The sequence below is a fragment of the Neoarius graeffei genome, chromosome 18 (genome assembly GCF_027579695.1).
Source record: "Neoarius graeffei isolate fNeoGra1 chromosome 18, fNeoGra1.pri, whole genome shotgun sequence".
Taxonomy (NCBI): Eukaryota; Metazoa; Chordata; class Actinopteri; order Siluriformes; family Ariidae; genus Neoarius; species Neoarius graeffei.
The window spans coordinates 44,216,309-44,226,150 of NC_083586.1; positions in this window are offsets into that span (position 1 = coordinate 44,216,309).

Genomic DNA, 9,842 nt, shown 5'->3' on the forward strand with positions numbered 1-9,842 from the left:
AAACCGAAATAATGATGATCCTTGATGTTCAGTAAGGAATGAATGGAGGTGGAGGAATTTGACATTTTCAAGCATTCGTTTTGTTAATTTGGAAGTTAAGAGGCTAGTACAGTATATGGGACATTGCAGTCTACTGTATATGACTTCTTTAGGACAGCCACAGCTATTTATTTGTATTCTATCCACAGTCACTAGATATGACCAATTGCACACACTGATTGGCGACTCTAGTACTAGGATATCAGCTCATATACCATGAGTAGAGAGAAACAAAATGGCGGAATGTGTTGATGAACCAACCGAGGACGAAATAAAAACTCTACTCGAAAACAAACCCCAAAAATTTTTATCAAGTATTTAAAACAAACAGAAATATCTAAAAGAATATAGTTCCCCCCCCCCCCCCCCCCCCAATATCTTCTGTTCCACACTCCAGGCCAGTCGGTGGCAGTAATGCACCTTTAAGTTGGTTTGCCAACCACCAAAAAACGCGGTTTACGGTTATTTAGTACGAAAGTCTTTTAGCACAAGTTCTAAAGCCTTTCAGCACAAATCCAAAGTCTTTTAGCACAAAATATCTTTATTATGAGTACTTATTGATCATGTTTAAAGATGTTTGATGGATTTTTTTATGAAAGTTGCCGAGATTCCGATCGCAAACAAGCAATTGTATTTCCTGACTCCGCCATCTTGAAACCGCCATGTTTGATGTCGCCCGTATGTTAGTCACCAATCCTCCCTCCAAATTATTTAACACAGCAGGTACCCTGACCCAGTACACCGCTACAGACAACTTCTGAGTTTGTTTTGTCTTTATTAAAGCTTAAATGATATCATATTTATTATTTACAATTTGCTAATTTGATAAAGAATGAAAAGTCAAGCAAAATTTACAAAATGATGAGAGTTTTCCTTTCTTTACAAAATGTAAAGAAAGCTTTTTGTTTGTTTTTTATTTCAAATTTTTTTTACAAAAGAAAAAAGGTCAAAAGAAAGGAAAACTATGTACAGCTATTTCAATTATTTTATTAAGCTATTTACATTTTAGATAATTGCAATAAACCCCTTCCTATATCAAGATGAGTATTTTTTTTTAATTATTGTGACCATAATCCAGAGCTGTGCTAAAGAATAGAGTTATGCTAAGAGACTTTAGGTTTGTGCTAAAAAAAAAAAAAAAAAAAATTATGCTAAACAACCAAAAAACCCTGAAGAAGAAAAGCCCCCAAAATACAAAAAAACCCAACAAAATATGGAATAAAAGTATTTGATGGTAAGAACATATCTTTTTTTATTTTTCAAGAATTATTATTTTCGCATTTTCCACAAATTGCTCCTGTCATTTCGCCAGTTTGTTTACATTCTAAGCAGAAATGATTTTGTCGGATGTTTTGCATAAAGTTTTTATTTATCAAATTTGCAAAAAATAAAAATAAAAATGTTCTGTTTCTCAAAATCCAGTGAACGTGGATATAATAAAAACAGTTATTCCACTCAATCTCATCGTACACGGCTTATAGCCGTCTCGGCAATCAGCTCATGTACGACTTGATTTCATGGAATAACTGTTAAATACAATTTTATAAAAACACATTCACTTTTCTTTAGGAAGGACATGTTTATGATTTACATTCGTGTTAACAAATGATTTAAAATACAGACTAAATGTACTGCTTGGCAATAATGTCAAATAAACAGTGTGTGTGACGTAAAAAAAATACATGATCAAAATGAGTTAGTATATAATATCTTGAGCTTTCCTCATATTGGAGCGTCTACTGAAACCTATCTTAGATTAATATCCAGAATAAAAACAAAATAATTATGGAAGGTTTGCTTTTCTGATTGTGTACTGAAAAACGTTTTGAAGATTTCAGTGTATTTTTATCTGTGTTATGAGTGGTATTAGAATTATTTTTATACATGTGGAACAGAAATCAGGAATATAATGTTCAAAAATATAATCTAATCATAACCTTGTCACGTTGTCATCAAAAGACAACAAAGAAATAATGCGTAGCCTAAATATTTTCACTGGTTTAACAGAATTACCAATTTAATACACACAATAATAGATTTCTTTGGGAAGAAAGGGCGAGAAAATATAGGAACACAATAAGGAAGAAACTGATGAAGCTTTTCATAAATTGTGCCATTCCTGGCCAGTGCTTCAAGAATTGTATGGTTTAGTATTATAGAAAAACAGAATCTTTCTGAGCTTAAATAAGGGCACAGCCTTCTTCATTGCCGCTCTGTGCAAATTAAAAGTTGTGGCATTTGAAAATTCGAGTCGGAGGCTGAGGATTGTTGAAAGGCTGTTGCATGGATGCAGATGTCCTTGGGCTGCGAAATTAGCAATTGTAAGTCTGGGGGAAGTGGGTGAGTGTGTATGTGTGTGCGAGTGTGTCTAAGGGCCTGGAAACAGAAAGGTTGCACAATGGCCATGGCAGGCATATGATTTAATGAAAGAGAATGACTGTTCCATGAAACTTTACGAGCACTGTCAGAGCACAGGAGAAAAAAAATAAAACACATAGTTCGTAATAAGTTGGTTTATTCTAGATGCTGAGAACAATGTATGGTATGATACAAGTATGTAACGTAGGTATGATGTAAAAGTTTGACAGTGAACAAGTTGGAAAAAAATGTTACATTTTTATTCATAATATGAAATATATAATCAAACATTTGAGCTCATTGTTGTTGGCTGCTAAGGATGTTTTCCAATATGTTGATGTTTTTGGGCTTGTGAATAGGCTTTTATTATTATTATTATTATTATTATTATTATTATTATTATTATTATTATTATTAATAAATAATTTATGACATGAAATAATAAAAATTACTGAAAAATAGAAAGTGAAGGTAAGGCCACTGTGTCAAAATCTTTATCAAATAAAAGCGCCCAAATTATATTTTTACATAAAGATTATTATTATTATTATTATTATTATTATTATTATTGTTATTATTATTATATAGCACCTTTCATACATTTAAAATTTAAAAGCACAAAGTGCTTTATGTTTTGAAGTAAAAAAAACAATTGTCAAAAAAGAAAATAATAAAATGGGCAATTAATAATAATGACATAAATAGCAATGACAGAAATAAAAGAAATAATAACAATATACTGATTGTGCGTGCGTGTGTACACATTAAAATAAAATTTAAATACAATTATTAAAATAATGATTTGCAATATTTTATTAATATTAATAATAAGTAGTAATATTGTATTAATATTAATAATTATGAGTCGTAGTAGTAGTAATAATTAAAAAAGTAACAAGCAGGTAAATATAAGGAATATATCAAAAACCAAATGCTACTGAAATCAGAAGTATGAAAATGATTTGAATGTGCTTCAGACATGAAAATTAATACCAATCAATCCATAAATAAATACATTTGTAGGAAAACATATGATTAAGGTTAAGGCTTGGGTGAGATTATAATTTCAGCCTTTTCTTACTAATTAATTTGTATTAAATTGTATGAAATGTAACCACATCAGTATTATAAGCTTGAATTTGTCTGAATTTCAGATAAGATCCCCCCCCCCCCCCCCCCTTTAAGATTTTATAGGTCTGAGTGAAAATCTTACAGGTTTTTTAAGGAAATTAATTATTGAATTAATTACACTTAAATACAAAATTTCTAAGTATAGCACTGAAGTACATTTATTACTGATCACATCTGTATAAATCACACAGCCACATCCAGACTCTAAACCTCTTCAGGGTTCAAGCCTCTTCTTTAATGACTTTTCCCTCTTGGTGAATCACAGCTAGACCACATGGACTAAACATGTGAGACAACATTTCAACAAGAAAATAGCACCCAATCCCTAGCTCACTTAATGGGCAACATGGCATTATACGTCATGTTAAACACTGACATGTGCATTGTATTGGTGCAAAATTCATAGTATTCCATCTTGGGGCAATTTATCTGGATTTGAACACATCAGTGGCACCTGCCAATATAAAGACAAGACGGCTCATCGTAAAGACTTACAATCCTGTGGTATCCATGCCAGAGCTACACATATTGATTTATATAACACTTTTCACACAGCCGTGCTCTAACCGAGAATGATTCTTATCCCACATCCTTGGCTGACTACCGTATATAGAACTGTCAGTCCCAAGCAAACAGCAACGCTCGTAGTTCTGCATGACAGACAGCTGTATTGATCATCAGTCAGAGTGTGTCTGGAGAATCTCATCTTTACTGATTGGGAAAAAGTCGCAGGTCCTCCAGTAGAGCTGTTGGGAAGCAGAGCAATGGATAAGGCTGAATTGCTCTGGATAGCCAGTGCATCTGTAGATGATAGATTGTACAATTAAATAGTTGAATTTGATTATCTTTAAGTTTGACTTAGCGCCAATATTAGCCTAGTCACAAGTTATCTAGTAGCGGTAGGCTAACATTATGGGTTGAAGGTGCTGTTTTTTCCTTGAGCTCCTGCCGCATGAAATGTTTGTATCTGGCCTTGCAGACTCTTCACAGATCTCAACAATGAAGGAGAAAATGTTCAGCTTCAAAACAAGCTGCAGACGCAGCCACAATAACCGTAAGATTGAAGCAAAACCCAACATCCTTCATGAGGTCTTTATTCATTAAACACTTGTGAACAATGAGAACACACACTCGTTCTCTTTCACCTGAGCACGAGACCAATTTGTTTGTATTTTCCTGGACTCCTTTTATTTTGGTCTTTCTCTGTTTCCTTTTGCTACCCTCACACCTTACTCGAGCTCATTCGATTCCTCTGCCTACGTTCCCCTCACTCTCTTTTACCCTTTCATCCTCTTTTGCTCAAGTCCTCCATCTCTCTCTCTCTCTCTCTCTCTCTCGCAGTTTGCACTCGTCTCCTCCAAGGTCTGCCAGCACAATAGTTGAACGGCAGATTTGCATTTTTGCCTGCCGCCTGTGTCTGACATTGTACAACTGAATAAGAGTTCACTCTCCAGGCCGCTCACCTCTCTCAGCACAGCTAATTACAGCCTTCACAATTAGCATGCTAATGCTAGTCACAGCATGAATGTCATCTGCTGCTAATAAAGCCTTGGCCTTGCAGCTAACTGCCTGCCAGCTACTGTATTATCCCATATTATCCATTGATTTGTACATAAACCCATTTTAGGCTAATTAACTTTGGCTTACACTTGCATTTAAAGTAGTAAAAAAAAAGCTTGGGTGAGTTGGTCAAGCAGGCTAGCTTAGCAAGCTAGTCAAGACAATCATTCTTGGAAGCTCAGCTTCTCCAAGGCGAGATAGAAGGATTTCATATAATATATCAAAAAGAAAGTATTGAAAAAAAGATTTCCTTTGTCAAGGCACTAAACCTTTTTCCTGATAGTTGCATCGCAAATTGAATGAGGAATATGGACTAAACTATGACAGATGGAGATTTGATGGGCTAACCTGGTTATACAAGACTCCCTGTGGACCAAGCTTGTGTGTCCGTACTTTATTTAAACCATTATCGTCTGTTTTCTCAATCGATTCGGTTTTCCAGTTAAGAAAACCAGTCTGAGACAAAACCAGAAGTGGAGGATTTTGTGCGACAGGCATACAGTCTCTCAGCTGCTTTTAAAACGTTTTAGACATTGTTCAGCTGTGTTCAATACAGCAGGTGTGTTTTCCTGGTTTGGGGAAAATTTCCAGCCAAATCCCATCTCAAAACCCATACAAAAGGACTGAAACTACCCCAAAAATGCAGGCATTGGAACAGCATACACCTTTTTCTCAGCCTTCATTTAGGACACAAAGTCATCATAGTGTGCACACATTTCTGATACATGGATATTATCTTATATCATATATTTATAATACTATATATCTTACAATAGGAATTGTTATGTAAGTCATAGACACACTGTCTGCACTTATTCTTTGCAGAAATGTATTTGCTATAATTCTGATTATTTGCTATAAAACAAGATTTTGACTTGATTTTACTATATCACACAGCTGAAAATATAATATTTTACAGTTTCTGACATCAGCCTGTGTAAATGCTCATAAGCAGTTTTAATTCCATGCATGACATTGTACTGTTCACTCACCGACCACTTTAATAGGAACTTGTTCTTGAGTTTGAGATCCCTGTTCTCGGCTGGCAGGAGTGGAACCCAATGTGGTCTTCTACTGTTGCATACTGAGATGCTTTTCTGCTCAGCACGATTGTAAAGAGTGATTATATGAGTTGCTATATCCTTCCTGGCAGTTCGAACCAATCTGGCTATTTTCCTCTGACCTCTCTGATCGACAAGACGTTTATTTCCACCCATAGAACTGTCGGCCACTCACTCAGTTGTTTTTTGGTTTTCACACCATTCTTTGTAGAAACTGTTGTGTGTGAAAACCCCAGAAGATCAGCAGTTAATGAAACACTCAAACCAGTCCATCTGGCTCAAACCAACACCCATGCCACAGTGAAAGAAAGAAAGTCACACTTCAAGCTCACAATTTTTTCCCATTCTTTTGTTTCAAGTGAACATTAATTAATGAAGCTCTTGATTTGTATCTGCATGATCTTATGCACTGTGCTGCTGTCAAGGGATTGACTGATTAGAGAACTGCATAAAACAGCAGGTGGATGGGTGTTCCTAATAAAGTGGCCGGCGAGTGTATATGTTATGCAAGCATATCTTTAGCGCATTGCCCTGTAGCCTTTTATTCCTTTCATATGACATGTTATAAATGCACTTAAAAAGCATTCATTATACAGGATTCATAGGAAGTGTTAACTTTTTTGTATTTTAACAAGACTTCGTATGATAACTATTCATAAAGCCTGCTTTATTTTGGGATTAGAATGATTGATTAGTTTGTTAGATTCAGTATGATAAAACATGGTAAGGAGCCACAACTGATTCTACCTGCAGTATTTAATCAGCTGATTTTCACCTTCAGTTGGCTATTAGGTTTGTGCTCACCTGCAGCCACATGGCTTCTTTTTTGGATAATATTGGACACCTCTTAGATACCAAACATAATTGTATTGGGCGGCACGGTGGTGTAGTGGTTAGCGCTGTCGCATCACAGCAAGAAGGTTCCGGGTTCGAACCCAGCGGCTGGCGAGGGCCTTTCTGTGTGGAGTTTGCATGTTCTCCCCGTGTCTGCGTGGGTTTCCTCTGGGTGCTCTGGTTTCCCCCACAATCCAAAGGCATGCAGTTAGGTTAACGTGGGGTGGCCTTGGGCTGAGGTGCCCTTGAGCAAGGTACCTGACCCCTGACTGCTCCCTGGGCACTCTGGTGTGGCTGCCCACTGCTCTGAGTGTGTGTGTGTGTTCACTGCTTCAGATGGGTTAAATGCAGAGGATGAATTTCACTATGCTTGAAGTGTGCATGTGACGAATAAAGGTTTCTTCTTCTATTTGTATTATCGTAACTCCTGAAGATCATTCACTCAGCTCAGTGAGATGCACGTCATGGATAAATCGCTCTACCATGACATATGGTGAATTCATTACCAATTTATTACAGTAATTTACTTAAGACTTGACCTGTTCCATTTAGACACCATTATGGAAAGTGTCTGCATTGTGTGATCTTGCTGGCTTTCCCTGGGCTAAGTGGAATTTAATGTTTTGTACTATCACAAATACATTCTACTAGTGGTCAATTTCGTCAATAAAGTCAACATATTAAATGTATTACTACACATATAATATGCTTTTCATTCAGCCAAATGTTACTTAGCCAAACTACCGACAGCTGTGGTCAAGAAAATTCTCTTCTATGACACTATTGTTCCTTTCTTCCCCAATTCTGCCATAGATTACAATGAGCTCTGGGGCTACAAGGAGGCTCAGGTGACAGCAGGACAGAATGAACTGTCATTTGTAATAGAATTAAAAAAAAAAAATCTGTCACCCAGCATTTGTAAACCTGTCACCGATTGGCCAGATTAAGTGAGATGAACCTCAGTCTGATGGAGGGTGAGGGCAGGGTATTAGGAGTACACTGGGTGTGTGTTGGGTGAATAGGAAATGAAAGTGGTAGAAGGACTTTCATGTGATTGATGCATTTTTGATGCATTTCTTAATATCCTTTCAAAAAGGCCAAAGAGCCTGTTGAGAGAAAAGCAAGCAAAGAGGGGAGGGTGTGTGTAAGTGAGAGAGAGAGAGAGAGAGAGAGAGAGAGAGAGAGAGAGAGAGAGAGAGCGCAAGGGAACGAGAGGTTTTTTTTTGTGTGTGTGTGTGTGTGTGTGTGTGTGTGTGTGTGTGTGTGTGTGTGTGTGTGTGTTTCCAGTTGGAATTAGAATAACATATGCACCCAATACCCCTGTTGAGCTCCACCGTCAAGGGCAAGGGTGAAGAGTGTGTAACAGCATGCGCTCATAATAGGCTGTATTTTCATGTTGACGCCCACTCTCGAACCCAAATCCAAAAGGCGGCTCCCACTTCACAGGAGGCTTCTTATAAAACTTAGAACAAATGAGAACAGCTTAATGAATTCATTACTGAAGTTTTCACTGATCTCAGGGGCTACGTGTAGTGTTTTCAGCACTGTTCTTTGGTTCCAAATCATTTGATAGCGCTTTACATTAAGGTGCACTAAACTGACTTTATTTGCTGCATTATTTAACTCTAACAAATTATTGCATAAGGAACGTTCGCAAAATAATCAGCAATTATATTAACTGCTGTTTTCACATCAAAATAATGGATAAAACAAGTGTTGCCAGGCAAAACAAACCTTGCCCGGTAGCACTTATGATGAATATGAAGGAAGATATCGTGAAAAAAATAGGTACCCTATGGGAACATGTGGCTACTGCTTATAAATAAAATTGTTTTCTGGTTCTATGTCCATACAGTAAACATAGCATGCATATTTACTCTATGAGGCAGTAGCCACAAAAATGAAGCGTAATCCAAAAATGAACAATTTAAAAATCACAGAAGTAAAATATATCATGTCTGTACTTTATATTATTCTACTCTTACCTCTTACAGTTTTCAAAACTGAAACCCCCAAACCGAGGCTGACATACACACGCTGTTGCCATGACCGAAACTCTTATTTCCTGGAAATGGCCCGGCGCTAGAGCTCAGTGGAACACACTTTCCCTCGGTAATAAGCATAAACATGTCTGAAAGCGATTTCTTTAGTCTAGTCCATTTATTTCGAATGGTGAACCGAATTGTATACACTCACTGGCTATTTTAACCAGAACACGTGTATGCGCATGCACAATGCGTGACTGTTACAGTCTTACATTCTTACAGCATGATGACATACTGTAGTGGCTAGTGCCTCTAGAGGCAGTAGCCACAACAAAAACAATTTTGACCTTTTTGGTGACCTTGACCAGATGACCCTCAAAATATTGGAGGCTCTATTTGAGACCAATAACAGCTATCCTGAAAGTTTCATGAAGATGGATCCAGCCGTTTTCCCGTATTGTTAACAAAAAAAACCCCAAAGAACCAAAGAAACCCGATCAAAAACAATACCTCGTCCCCTGGTGGACTCCGTCCCAGGTGAGGTAATAAATAAAACAATGAAGAAATGATTTAAGGTGATTTTTATTCTATTTATAAAGAACTTTCTAAGAAGAACTTAGTCCTGGGTATGACTTTAAACTGCAACCAGTGGTGAGTCTCAGGTCCAGGAGGACTTGAGTATTGGGAAAAGTGGAGTTACCCCTTAATCACCATTGCTCTCACGTCTGCTCTGACCTGGAGTGGTAGCACCTACCTGGGTGCCAGCTATGGGTTAAATAGTACATCACCAATAAGGTGCTGGCAGCATGGTGCTTTTCGGTGCAATGTGGCAGATGAACCCAACAGGGTCACTGGCACACCACCAGATGGCTTA